Source organism: Rattus norvegicus, chromosome 14, assembly GCF_036323735.1.
Source record: "Rattus norvegicus strain BN/NHsdMcwi chromosome 14, GRCr8, whole genome shotgun sequence".
Lineage (NCBI taxonomy): Eukaryota > Metazoa > Chordata > Mammalia > Rodentia > Muridae > Rattus > Rattus norvegicus.
Window position 1 is genome coordinate 102969683 of NC_086032.1, and position 14591 is coordinate 102984273.

A 14591-nucleotide genomic window follows, 5' to 3' on the forward strand; every position below is an offset into this window, starting at 1 on the left:
CTGAAATCTCCTAAGTGTGCACAGTCTATTCTATCTTCTTCATAAGCTCCGTAAGGAAGAAACTAATACTTTTTAAAAAAAAAGTCCATCTAAGTGTGAGTTCCAGGATGCCCACAACTCTGGCTTGGGACAAGAAAATGACCTTTTAATTCTGTTATGGTAGAAGTTTTCTGAAAAGCAGGCTATGATGTAGAGATTGGCACAATACTGATGACAGAGGAATGATCTCAGGGAGAAGTGTAGTGCAATGGAGCCTAGGGTTAGTTGCAGCCGCATTGCAGCTGGATCGAGCACCCAGAAGAAGTTCCTTCTGTCTGTAGCAGCGATGCATAGATCCTTGGTAGTCTGCTATGGCTTTGGACATTAAATCCGTGAGAAAAGGGACTGATCCTAATGAGGTGGGGGTTCACTGCCCTCAGACCCTCTCAGGAATGACTCCCCAAGTCCCTCCCTCACCACACACTTAGCAACCGGAGAGCTGAAAGCTCGGTGTTGGAGTCCACAGTCTACGTTGAAGCCCGTGCTTCTGCTAGGGGTTAAAATATGAGTATTTATTGTCTGCTACTCAGCTGTCATTGTATCAGTCAAATCATTCAACGCATGCCTGCGATAAAAAGATTGAACCCGTGACTAGGTCACTTCCATCTCCGGTTTCTATGTAAGAAGGATTTTCCCGTTGGAATGTTTTAGGAATGAGTTCTTAAAGTACATGCAGAACAGTTGACATCGTCTGCTTGGCAAGCCCACTTTGTGCTTTTGCTGTGCCTTTTTTAAACTCTCCTGGGCAGTCTGGGTGAAAGGAGGTCACCTGCATCTTTGACAGTCTGAAATGTTCAGGAACACTTCCAAAATTTAATTAAGTACTGATTGTCTTCTATGCACATGAGAGAAGAAGAAAATCTTCAGAAATAACAGAATTAAGCATGCTCTATTTTGTAGCCTTGTAATGACCTGCAGCAAACTCCTGACCTAGTTCTGAGGGGCCTTGAGTCCACTCACAGGAACACGGTGCCTTACAAAGCTGACTCAGAAATAGAAGTAAAAAACTGGAACCATTCATGGTGATGGAGTATGGGGGGTGCTCTTTCCTGTGGCTAGAAAAGGCAGCATTTAGAATGACATGGAAATTGCCTCCTAGTCATCACAATAGTGCAGGAACTATGCAGTGTTTGAGAGGGGATGGCGCCCTCAGTGACAAGGACTCATCAGCAGCTGGAGTCTCTTATCCTTGTGATGATGCTGCAAACAGGTACTCCCCAGTAGCCTTAAAGCTTAAAGGCTTCTGCTTGCCCTAGGAGGTTCATGAATAAGCTGTGCTCCATGGACGCTCTAACTGCTGCTCATGTCAGAGTCCAATGCTCCCCGACCCTGCTCTGGGCAGGGCAACCCTTATTGATCAGATGAGCACATACTTTTGCTCTTTTCCACAGAATGCCACATTGACACCAAGAGGCAAAGATGGGCAGTGTCAGGGAAATCAGAGCTGATCCCCTTGTATCACAGGAGAATACCTAGGGAAACTAGTTTCTCTAACCTGCCGTCATCCACTCACTCTTCCTGGTAGGTTTCTCCCAACATTCAGGCTTCAACTGCTTAAAGAGTGTTCTGGAATGTTTCAAGTATTAAAACCATCAACACAAACAAAAAGAGACAAACAAGTCAAACAAAACAAAACAAAACAAAACAAAAAAGCAAAACAGAAACAAACCAGTGAGGTAAATTTGTAAAATCCTATTTCCCACACTCCCATTTTGAAGATTTACAGTGAATGTTAACATACTAAATGACTGGCTCTCTGCTTCCAAAAGTCTGGTCAATTCAGGTTTCGGGGCCTTATTTGCTTCCAGTGTTCTTCTCTGACTTCTTTTAGATGATCTTTAGAATCTCTGCACCCCTTCCCCCACCTCCCCGAATAGGTTGCTGCCCATTCATGCTTAAGTTGTTTGGGTTGAGTTGACCAAATTGCTAGCCTTCCTGCTAACTCACAAGCCATTTGACTCTTCTTCTGGCTGGTCTGCCCTCTGCTCCTCTGGGAACCTTTGGCTATTCCATGAACGGAACTCAAGTGTAATCAAGGGCTCAGGATTAACCATCAAATCCACACCCTTCCCTTACTCATCTCCGTCACCCCTTCTTATTTCCCCTTCTTCTACATCTTCACTTGTAGTGTACTTTTGGATTCCTTTAGTATACAGTCTCTCCTGTTGTCTCTTAATCTTTCAACATGTTACAAACACCTGTGGTCTCCATTTTGTTTGAGGTACTGCTGGGTAATTGAAGAATCCCTCAGTATGGACTGGATAACTCTGATTAAGTCCATTCCAGAGAAAGACCATGGCTAAGACCCTAACTCAGAGGCCAGACTGCCCTGGAGATGGGCAGTCATTCTCCGAAACAGTTTTCGTATTTATATGGAACTCGGTCCAGGAAGCAGGAGTGAGATCAAGGATATCAGGTCTCAAAATGTGTGTATGGATGATTGTGGGCTCCCGGTAAGCAAATCAGAGTTTATCTGATTGCTTGGTTCTTTTGGTCTGATGTGTACAGAAAAGTGCCTTAACTTTTATCCTACCCCTGTCTTTGGCTCTCTATGGTCACAGGTCATCACTTGAGAAAGCTCCTGAGAGGCTCCTTGGGGCACACCGTTCCGTGTTTACACTGGCCCTGTCCCCTCCCCTACTTACAAAGTTTTCTTATTTTGGTCCTTTAAAAATGCCCTAATAGCTTATTATAAATAGCTACTTACCCTCAAAGTCACCTCTCCCCAAATAAAGGTTCACAACCAACTCCAGTGCAAATGTGAATGTAAAGAAGTAGTGGTAGCCATTTCTCCACTAGACACTGTGCACCCCTATGGGACTGAGACACTGTGCACCCCTATGGGACTGAGGCACTGTGCACCCCTATGGGACTGAGGCACTGTGCACCCCTATGGGACTGAGACACTGTGCACCCCTATGGGACTGAGGCACTGTGTACCCCTATGGGACTGAGACACTGTGTACCCCTATGGGACTGAGACACTGTGCACCCCTGTGGGACTGAGACACTGTGCACCCCTATGGGACTGAGACACTGTGCACCCCTATGGGACTGAGACACTGTACACCCCTATGGGACTGAGACACTGTGCACCCCTATGGGACTGAGACACTGTGCACCCCTATGAGACTGAGGCACTGTGCACCCCTATGAGACTGAGGCACTGTGTACCCCTATGGGACTGAGAGTCACACAGACTCTACTTTCGGGCGACCTTGTCTCCTTATAGAACATTCAATTTCTTCCTGCTGCAGAGCATGGGTGGGCTGGATTCCAAGGTCTGGCTTTAATAGATTTCTTTCTAGATATCTGAACAGATAGCTACGAAGAGAGAGGGAGGGGGAAAGAAAAGAGAAGAGGACTTTTATACTCTCAGATTATCTGTAAGCTTTCGCTGGGTAAGTATACATAATATTTCTTGGACAAATTATATTTATCCAACAAAGCACCAAACCTGGACCAGGCAAATAATAAACTGTTCAAATGTTCTCCACAATAACAAAATAAACCTTCCAAAACGTGATCATGAGAAACTTTAGTTTGAGCTGTTTGTCATGGAAGAGAAACTTCATACAGAAGAGAAAGCAAATATTATATTCCACGTAAGACTCCAGTGGCAGAAGCATAGCGTTCTGGTCTCTTCGTTTCTAGTACTTTAATCAACCCATGGCGAGGATTGCATGCATCCTCTTCTAGGATCGATGGGTCCAGGAGCTCTCAGGTCTATTGATAACATGGGGAGCATGGGGTGAACTCATCAGAGCGGGAAGGGAGACTTCCTCGTGAAAGCACTTTTAGAGCTTGAATACTGATTGGCTGTTTCTGGGCTTGCGAGTGATGTTTTCTTTGGCACAATGCTAGTGCAGGTACCAGGCTTGCTGAGCAGCTCTGACCCCAGGATAGACTCTTAGTTTCCAAGCAAAAATAACCAGAAATATAACAGTTACATTTGGAGAGCCTTCACCCTCCTGACAGCCTTGCTTCCATCTATAAAGTCATTGGTTGGTACCTGTAGTGTCCCAACACGCTGACCTGACCTACAATAAAAAGTTTTGAGGTATGCCAGAGTAATTTGATTCCAGGAAGAACGGCGACTGGTGGCTTTGCTTTGTGTCAATCCAAGTTTCTACCTTGGTAGTTGCCTGTGGTACCATGTGCCTTTCCACTTTCTAAACCTGGGATTTAGAAGGAGCTGGACCAGTTTGGCTAGTCAGTGGGAGAGAATGAATAACATTCAGTGTCATATGGGTGGGTTGGGAGCATCGATCTAAGAGAGAGTGAAGACAGAGCATGGGCCAATAACAAAGACCTCATTGCTGCCCTGGTGACTACATTCCGAGGGTGACCGGTTTTGCAATCTGCTCCTAATCTAACTTCTTGATTCATACCTGGTCCTAGAAAGATCGAAGGCAAAGATATGCTACCTGTTGGCAAAGATCGTCTAACATATTAAGCCACAGTGAGGACACAGTGTGATATTCCATTTCCCTTCACTGTGTATGGTTGTCCAGAGAGAAATACTGGGCTAGGCAGGGTAGCCAGAAATCCCAAATCACAAGCAACATCTCAGAAGGGTGGAAATACTCTGGAAATTTCCAGGAATATTGGTGGCAGAGGTATTGGCAGCTAGAACAATATACAAGGAATTAGGCGTTCTGTCTCAGCGGGCGACCAAAAGTTCAAACACAGTGACACTTATTCCCTAGTATGGACGGAGAGAAGGGGCATCTCTGGGGAGCTGCAGATTGTAAGAGCCAGCACACACGTTGGAGTATCTCCTATCAGGGCAGGCAGGACAAAGCAGCGGGGGTCTGGGAATCCCAACAGTAAGAAGCAGGTCCTGGAAAAGCCACTGCAACTTCAAATGGCTACTCTGTAGAGGTGAATGATTCCCTATGGTGATTGGTAAACTCTGGTAAGTTGGGGCTATAATGCAGCCCAGGAGGCCAACTTTCAAGGGCAGAGTTAAGAGTGTCCTATGAGCACGCGGACGAAAGCAGCAGCATGGTCTTGCTCTGGTTCTCACAGTCAGTCAGGGTCTATAACTGATCTTCGCATTCTGAGCCAACTTGGGCACTGAGGCGGGCCATGAGACCAGTGGCCTTGGTTTACCCCTCCTCCTTCTCTTCACTGCCATCACATCTGGATTTGCCAAGTTTCTTTTCTTTTTTGACCAGAGGAGGTGGATACTTGTACTGGTTGAGCTCTCAGTCATCCCTTTGGGGGAGGGAGGAGAGCCTAAAAGAATGTTCCAAGGAGTTGGGGGTTCTTTTCCTTTTCTCTTTTTCTTTTTTTTTCTATTACCACAAGAGGACCTACCCAGGAGAATAAAAGTATGTGACTTTACAAGGTGATATTTTGTAAAAGACTTTTCAGTAATTATTCTTTCTCAACCTCAAATTTAACTTTCCTGGCTTCCTTTCAGAGTCCCTGGGCACCCACCCATCTGTTAGTTTTGCTTCTGAAAGTCAATGCTACACAACCTGTGTTCTGTCTCTAACCCTTACGAATCTTCTCTTTCTATTACAGCAGCCCCTAAACGCAGGGGTCGGTGAGTGCTTGAGAAATCCTTAGAAGCACAGAGTCTGGAAGTAAGAGCATGTCCCCCACAGGAGGATCCAGGAAGGGTAGTTCATCAGTCCACAGATCATCTTCCCTAGTCAAGAAACACAGGGTTCCACACAAGACAGTTACAGCACAGTCTAAACAGCAACTGTCATCTTCGTATCTCATAGTAGTGTTCTGAACTGAGATCGAATGGCTGTGCAAAAGAGAAGAGGGCAAGGAGACAAGAAAGAAAATGGATGACTGTGCATACTTCTTGTGTCTTCCTGGTGTGCTTTTCAGAGTTCTTGAGTCATTGTATGAAGGAGATTAAGCATATACTGTCACTCCTCGTATTACAAGGTAGTTGACCAAAAATAGCACAAGCTTCATTTCTTTGTATATTAGATAGAAGTACAGACATACTATATATACATATGCATGTGTGTTTTCATTTAACAGTCCCAGTCACAGATTGAAAGAGAGGACACAAGTCCTATAGAGCATTGGAAAGCTATTTTCTGCTTGGGTTCTTTTCCTCTTTTCCTTGTGGGTCGATATGATGATATTTGAATACAGACTTACTTCCTCTGCTCAGTGGGTTCCCAGCTCTCTGAGTGCTGTGTGAATCTATACATTGCCTAAGTTGTGTAGACCTTCACGGTTGCCTAGAACTTCTCTAGGAAGCTAATAGTCTCTCTGCTTCAGCCTTGTGAGAGCAGGAACTTGGTGGGGGACTGTGATGTGCATTAGAGTTTACTATATGGAGGATATGGCAGAAGTGAAATCACAGAAGTCAGGAGGTAGCACAGTAACCAGCTCAGTGCTGACGCCAGTAACTTTTGATGAGCGCGAGTGGAAGAACCACAGGATTGGAGACACGCTCCCACAATTCTCTACCTCTTCCTGAAGATCAAGCAGAGGACAGCAGGAAGGCGAGCCTCACCACAGCCTGATAGAAAAGACAGACATTGTACAGACAGAAAGTTCAAAAGGAACACTATTGAGTTCAGAGGGGCAGAAGCATTAAGAGAAAACTCCAGTGTAATAAATGTGATAAGAGTTAATGCCTCATTACCCAGAATACTGAAGACAGGAAGCACTTCCTTAGTGGAAAAGAAGTTTGTGGAGAGTTGATCAACATGAATACCTGAGGCTATTAACTTCCCTCCATTCTCATTTCCTTGTGAGAGTTAAGAATTACTCAACATCAGAGAAATGGAAAAATCTTGGCCATACACTCTTTGAGAGCTAGCCCCTTGATGGGGAAGGAGAGTGTAAGCTCCCATCTTATTAACACTGACCTTGAAAGCTGACAGGCAGAACATTGTGAACTGGCCAGGCGATGGTCCTTGTGCCACAGCAGCTGGCGGAACAGCCTTCTGACCATTCATACATGACGCATTACTTCATTCCAGAAGAGGAATGATCAGGGAAATTGTCTATCAGTTTAAAGTTGACTTCTCTGTACAGGACACCTGCAGTGTTGCCTTAACCAGAGACCGCATTGTCTTAGAGAAATTCTAATACCTTGGGCTACTTTCCAAGCCAACTAGGGCTAGCCTGTCTGGCACAGAAGGTGTCCAACTCCCAGCACTGCCAGCTCGACATGCTCCTGAGTACACACGTTGGCTGTGTTCAGCTTCCGTTCTGGTAGGTGGACCCTGGCAGAACTGTCGAGTGTGGGAAGCAAAAACCTCTTTCTACACTCTTCAAAGCAGCAACCCATCCTATATCAAAGCCTGCTGCTTTGTGTGGAAACACAAAGTGAGGCTGAGACAACCATTGGGATTGGATGGCAGCGCTCTGTACTTTGCGTGTGGTCATTGTGCCAGCCCTGTGTGTGGCCGCTGCGGAGGCTGCTCCGGTGGGATCCTTGCAGAGCGAGGCCTTCTCAGATGGTACTCTGTGTTCTTTGAGCAGACTTGGGAACCACTCTCCGGGCAAGCATTTTTTTCTGTAAAGAGGTTCTGTGTAGAGGAAGCTGTGAGACCCAGCAGTTTCCAAGGTCCTGACGCCCAGACTGCTTTGCCTTCAGTTCCCATTCACGTTGGCATTCGAGAGCTCCTTGTGCTTTCTTGGAAGCAGAGCCTCTGGACATAACCTGGCGGTTCACATCCGGGTCCCCAGCAGTGCTCTCTCTTAAGCTGGAAGCAGAAGCAACAAGGGCCATCACCTCAGTAGCATTTACCCACTGGGCACCAGACTCTGTGTTCTCCCAGGGTGTGGTGCACCTGCTCTGAGTGGATGATTAGATGAAAAATAATTCCGCTGGCTTGCCAAAACAGCAGCGAGTCAGCGCCTCCCGGAAACACAGGCCCTGTTTGTACTCAGGCCTACCTCTTGTTTTTCTGGCTCGTTTTCCTGAAAGCCACTTGGGTCAAAGGGACCAACCCTCCTTTCACTAAACCCTCTCTGACCTTTCTTTTAACTCTCTGGTGACATGTGTACATGTGTTTTTATTCCGGGCTGCCACAGACCCATTTGGACATGGATACAAATCAAAAGTAAATACAACCACGATAAAGAAGTTCTCTTCCCCGCCAGCTTGTTGCTCACAAAGCTACCAGTCTGTACTCACTTCACCCGGCTGCTTTATTTGCTGGGTCCCCATGTCAGCAGCCATCAGGAGTGCAAACAAAATCTGTCCCTTTCAACACCACACATTCCTTTCCTGAACTTAGGGGAAGAGGTGGCAAATACTGCTTGTCAATCAGGAGCCAGCTAGCCTTGCTGTATCCTTAACGGATTATACAACGTTTTATCCTTTTACTGGCTAATTAGGGAGACAAGGCTTTTCCTACAAGGTTCGAATCCTGCACAGCTTATGCAGTTCCCACAATTCCGAGCGTCATCTTTTCTGTTTTCTTTTCTCTTCCTGTCCCTGAAGGAGGCAGTCGATGCTTCTGCATATCTGCAGGGTTAGTTCCTACATTAGTGGGTCTTATTCTTCTGTGAACCGTCACCAGTCCCCATTCCTTGTTGTATCTTGTCTTCATCCACCTCTTTTCTTAACAGTCAATTTCCCGCCATTGAACCTAGAAACCTTCCTCTCCTTTGTGCTTTGCTCTAGGTGACTTTCCTCTTATCATTTGATTCTCATTCCTCCTGCCTGTTCTTCAAAGGCTAGACTTAGGCTTGTGATGGGTTTCAATAATTTCTCTCCATTCTTTGACCTCATCACGTTGGCTCTTTTTGTCTCACGAGTGACTTTACTTCCCTGTGCGTTTTCTCTTCTTCCTTAAAGCTTCCATTCTCCCCACCACAGCTATTTTGATCTCATTATTCTTTTTTGCCATAAGCCTTTTGCATGAATGTTGTTATCTCTGCCATATCCATTCCTGACAAACCATTCTTACTGAGTGCCTATTTCCACCCACCTCCAGAAACTTTATTAAGCATAAGACATTTTCTTTATGCTCCAAATCTGAGTGACTACTCCTGCCTTGCAGCCTGTGAAGTGTTTTCTTCTTCTGGGTTTGTGCTTGCTTTCCTGTGGCCCTGGAAGGACAGTCTACTGTCTGTCTGATGCCTCCTTCAGCCCTCTGCTCTGCCTTGACTCTTGAGAAGAGGCTCTTCAGCTCCAACAGTCAGGTGGCAGCTTGGGCTAATAATCCCTTTGCAATCTCAAGCTCCATGTCGAGCTCACCTGTTTCAAAGTGAAACAGACAAGAACTGGCTTCCTTTGCTTTTCTGCCTCATCTTGCCTCTCTTCTTTGAAGTCTCCATGTCCTCTGAGTCTCCTGTCCATGTTTTACCAATTCAATCAGTTGCTGAATTTTGTCAGTTTCTTACCAGCATCTCTTATACCCTGCCTCCCTCTCCTCTCCTTTTCCCTCCTCTTCTCTCCTTTTCCCTCCCCTCCTCTCCTCTTCCCTCCCCTCCTTTCCTATTCCCTCCTCTCCTCTCCTCTCCTCTCTTATTCCCTCCCCTCCTCTCCTCTCCTCTCCTCTCCTCTCCTCTCCTCTCCTCTCCTCTCCTCTCCTCTTCCCTCCCCTCCTCTCCTCTCCTCTCCCCTCCTCTCCTCTCTTCTTCCCTCCTCTTCCCTCCCCTCCTCTCCTCTCCTCACCTCTCCTCTCCTCTCCTGTCCTCTCCTCTCCCCTCCTCTCCCCTCCTCTCCTCTCCCTCCTCTCTCCTCTCTTCCCCTCTCCACTCCTTTCCTTTTCTGAGTTTCACTATGCTGTCCAGACTGTATTATATCACATAGGTTCAAATGATCATCCTCCCAAATAAATGGGACTACAGGAACTGCACTATTTTTTTCTACATTTTTTTTTCTATCCCCACCAATAACCTTGTTTTAAATGGCTAAGCCTCCTTCCAAAGCTGATCATGAACTGTCACAACTATCTTGGTACCTAAAACCATATTTTTTGTCTCACCTTTCTCCCTCACTATGCATATTTCTACTGTGTAATATTTGTATATTTTAAGGATATTTTATTAGGTCGCACTTATCTAGGTTGAAATCAGTAGCTTTACGGAAAAGTTATATAAGAAATAAATATTTATAGATACATATTTATAATCCATTCTGGTGTTACAGATCAATAGCACCATACCCATCAAAGTATAGTATTTTCATCAGATGAGTCTATGTGAAACTGTTTGCTTATTTAAAAAGGACTAAGCAGAATTAATGTCAGAAACCAAAGGTTGAACACCAAGAACAGTCAAAGAAAGAGTCGTGGAAGAACAGGAGACCTCCCTGGACGTTGTTGGGTTCATAGACAACAAGAAAAGATATCTTCCAGGAGGACATAGAAGCACATGGAGGAACTGCTTCTCGCCAACAAAGTAGCATCTTTGCGGACATTAGCATCCTAACGCTATAGCAGACAGGAAACAAGGAGAGGGGGAGAAACTTTGAGAAGCAATTTAAAATAACTGCTGGCAAAGAACTGGAAAACCTTGTGCAAAACCACAGTAGCCAGAGCTTCACTGTTCAGGAACATCCCAGACCCTTGGACATGTAAGTTATTTAATTTGATTCTATAGTGATTTAGGTATGGACACTTTTGTTTCTGAATACAAAAGCCTAGGGCACTGTGCAGGATAGACCCTTCGGCTTTCTTCCTGAATTTTCATTTACCAACTACAGAGCCTTGCAAGATTTCCAGAAGTGTTTAAGAGGTAGCGTCAGCTCTCTAGTAGAATTGTAAAATGAAATAGACAAAATGCTAAGAAATATCACATCGCCACTTGGATCATACCACAAACAATAAGATTTTGAATTCTCTTATCATGGTAAATGGTATATAACGTAATGTTCTGACCTAGGCTGTGGTATAAATCAACCCAGAGAACATTTCTTTCTACTAAACCTCTGCCATCCTCAGGTGTGTGGGTATGCCATACCTGTTTACTCATTTCGTCTACACCCATGGCTTGTTCCTACAGTGTGTCTATTGTGAAGAATGCCGCAACAAATGCTGGCCTGCCACCGTCTATCTCGGAGCTCGCTTTGACCTCCTCTGGGCACAGATGCAGGAATGGGATTGCTGGGTTGCACTGTAATTCTGTGTTTAACTTGTTGAAGGATAAGTAAACTATCCTAAGTAAACCTTAATGCCTGCGTGCTTATTTTTACACTTCCCCCAGGCCAGTAGAGTTCTGTCTCTCTATCTTCAACAAATTTTGTTATGTCCTTCCTGCATTTTTTTTAAATGTAGTCATCCCAGTAGATATGAAGCAGTATGTCTTGTAATTTTCATCTTCCAGGTAAGTAACGACATCATGTGTTCTTTCAGTGTAGGCTGGTCATATTGTATTCTTACTTGCCCATTTAAATACTAAGTGGTGCGTTTCCTGTTGAGAATTGTGCTTAGACCAAGGGTGGCAAACATTCCCTGTGTTACTTTTTCCTTCTCTTGCATAGGAATGTCTGATTTTGAAACTACCCCTACCCCCAGTGTTACACTAAGAAAATCTATTGGCAAATTCATGCTCATAAAGACTTAACTTGTTAACTCTTTTGTTTAGCATATTCTGTCCCTGTTTGTATACAGTATGAGGGAGAGGACCAGTTTCATTCTTGTCCAGCAGAAATCCAGGTGTTCTAAAAAATGGCCCCCTAGACACAGTGTGACAAGTTTCTCACAAGTCAGTTTTCCACAGGTGCATCTGTTGATTATTTATTCAGCATTTTATCGTGTTGGGTTGCACTCTTTGGCCACGAACAGCGTGATTTGTTTTCTGATGATTGGCAGAAGATTTTGAAATGAGAAACTGGGAATTATTTTCATTTGATTTTCTTTTTCATCCCTTGCATATCCATGTGAACTCAAGGCTCTGTTTTTCCATCCCTGCAAAGGTGACTGTTGGGATTTCCGTAAATGCCTTGCGTCTGTAGATAGTTTTGAGTTGTATCAAACTGTAACTGTGTAAATATATTTACTCAGGAACACAGAATGCTTTCTTATATTTTTAGAACTTTAAAATTTTTATTCAGTAATACTTCATAACTTTTTATTGAGATCTTTATATCTCTATAATTAAATGTAGTTCTGAGTATTTTATTTTAAATATTCTATCACTTTGTATCATACTTTGACTTGGAATTATTCAATACAGGGTTAGACAGAGTACTAATTTACACATGTATACTTGCTTTTATATGTTTTTGCTTGCTATCTATACTTTATTTTTGTTTATATCATATTCTACTTGCCATGTTTAAATATGTGATGTTCGAGTTTTAATTATGTTCAATTATTTTATTTCTTTAGTGACTTTTTTTATTACTTATTCATTACTTAAGAATCTGCTGTTTAGTTTCTACCTATTGGCAAATTTCCCAGGTTTCCTATAAAATTCTGACTTCATAATATTATGATCAGAAGAGACATTTTTTGTGTGATTCTAGTATTTCTATTTATCATAGCTTATTTGGTGTCATAAGATTTATTCTGCAGAACATTTCATGTTCTGATTTGATTGTGTACTCTTCATGTATCCCCTTGATCCTTAGACCTTTTATGAAACCTGTTTCTTCCTCTCCCTCTGTCACCCTTGTGTCATTGTTACCTGTTCTAAAGCTCTTCTGTACTGAGTTTATAATTGTTATATCTTTCTTATACGATGACTCCTCATAATGGAGAGTGTCTTTCTTTGTTCAGATATTCTTTGGTAAGTGTGTGTATGCACAATAACCCTTTCCATCTTTTCAATTAACCTTATATTTAACAAATCTAGAGTGAATCTCTCACAGGTAGTATAGAATTGAATAACGTTTTAAAATTCATTTTCTCAGCCTCTCCCTTTTGATTAGAGAATTTAACCCATTTACATTAAAATTCACTACTGATAAGACTACTGCATTTTTCTCTCATTTTTGTGCCTCACTTTCTTAATTATATTTTTCTTTTATGTTTGGTTAGATTTTGTACTGAATTATTTTGATGGCATACTAATTTGCTATTATGTATGCAATTTTCAATATTTTACTTGTGGTTATTGTGAAGATGGTACTTAGCATCTGAAATTAACACAAATATAGTTAAAGTTTGATCTGTCTACTCTGCTAATTTTATACCACACAGCCTGTGTCTATAATGCTTTATTCTATAACTGACCTTATGCTATAATAGATTACCCCTTATACATTGTCAGCCCAGTAACATTGATGATAATTATCTTTATGCTTTTGTCTTTTAACTCTTACAGAAAATAACAAGTGTAGTTACCTATCAGAAATACAATATCAGATTTTATCCTCACCTATGCATTTACTTTTACAAGAGATGCTCATTTAAATCATATATATATATGTGTGTATACATACTTTCAGAAATATTCATATTCTTAAAAGTCCTATTTCTGGGAACTAAAATAAGAACATGAAAAACTTTGGACTGGTAGCTATATGTCACCAGAGCTGACTTAGAGTATGGTGAATGCACTCTACAGCTAACCACTGAATGAGACGGACGAGAAACCCACTTGGAATCATTCTTGTTTTGTTTTGCTCTTCTCACCTCATCTCGGATTGGATTTGGACTCATGGCAACCCTCCCGACTTAACTTTCTTCTTGCAGTGAATACAGGCAATAGCCACCATGCCTGTTATCACATTGAAGAGAATTACAATTTATACTGCCAAATATTGATAAAATGTTCTTTCTGAACACTTTCCACATGCTTTTTTGTATGCTGTAGAGAATCCAGGTAGGAAAGGCAGATAAGGCTTGAGAGCTCTCCTGTTAAGACTCTGTCTTCAAAGGGGCAAAGGGCTCATGAGGCCCTAGTCTTCTTGAGGGACTACTGATGGCCAGTCAGAGCCAGCAGAGAGGGCATCACTTTCACTAGTGCTTGATCAATCACTGAGCGGGGCCAGCACTCAGTTGATAACCTCTAATCTATATCCATGCAGCCAATTCTATTTAAATCAGTGATAGTACACACAAAATACAGGAAAGTCGGAAAGAAGCTTTGGCAAAAGGCTTCTGGCAGAAGATGAGAAAGGATAGGACAGTTATTGGAGGCAATAAGGAGTAAAATCCATTATATACATGTATGAAACTGTTAAAGAATCAAAAAATAATGTTTAATAGTAAAAAACAAACAAACAAAAACAAAAACAAAAAATCCACATTGGCCGAGAACGAAATTGTCCAGCAGCTATTGTATAAAGTTAGAACATGATGGGATAATTTACAAATTTTAAAACTTTGTTTTATAGATTCAAGTAAACCTACTGGGGATAAAGAATTCACATGTAGAGCAGTTGATTAGCCTGGAGTTCAAATGGCTACTGCTTGTAAGCCATTTAAAGTAAACTTGTTGCCAATGATCAATTTGTGACTACAGAGATCCTCCCTACTTAGCCGGCTTTGGGTTCAACCCTTAAGTGATGTCATTCCACCTGAAGGTTGTCCTTGGCATTTCCCTGAGATGGACTTAATAGCAATGGATTAAGCCTTTGATTATCTGAGGATGTACTAATTTCTTCCATGTCTTTGAAGTCCTGCCAAATGTAGAATTCTTCTCCATCCTTCCCTCCCTCC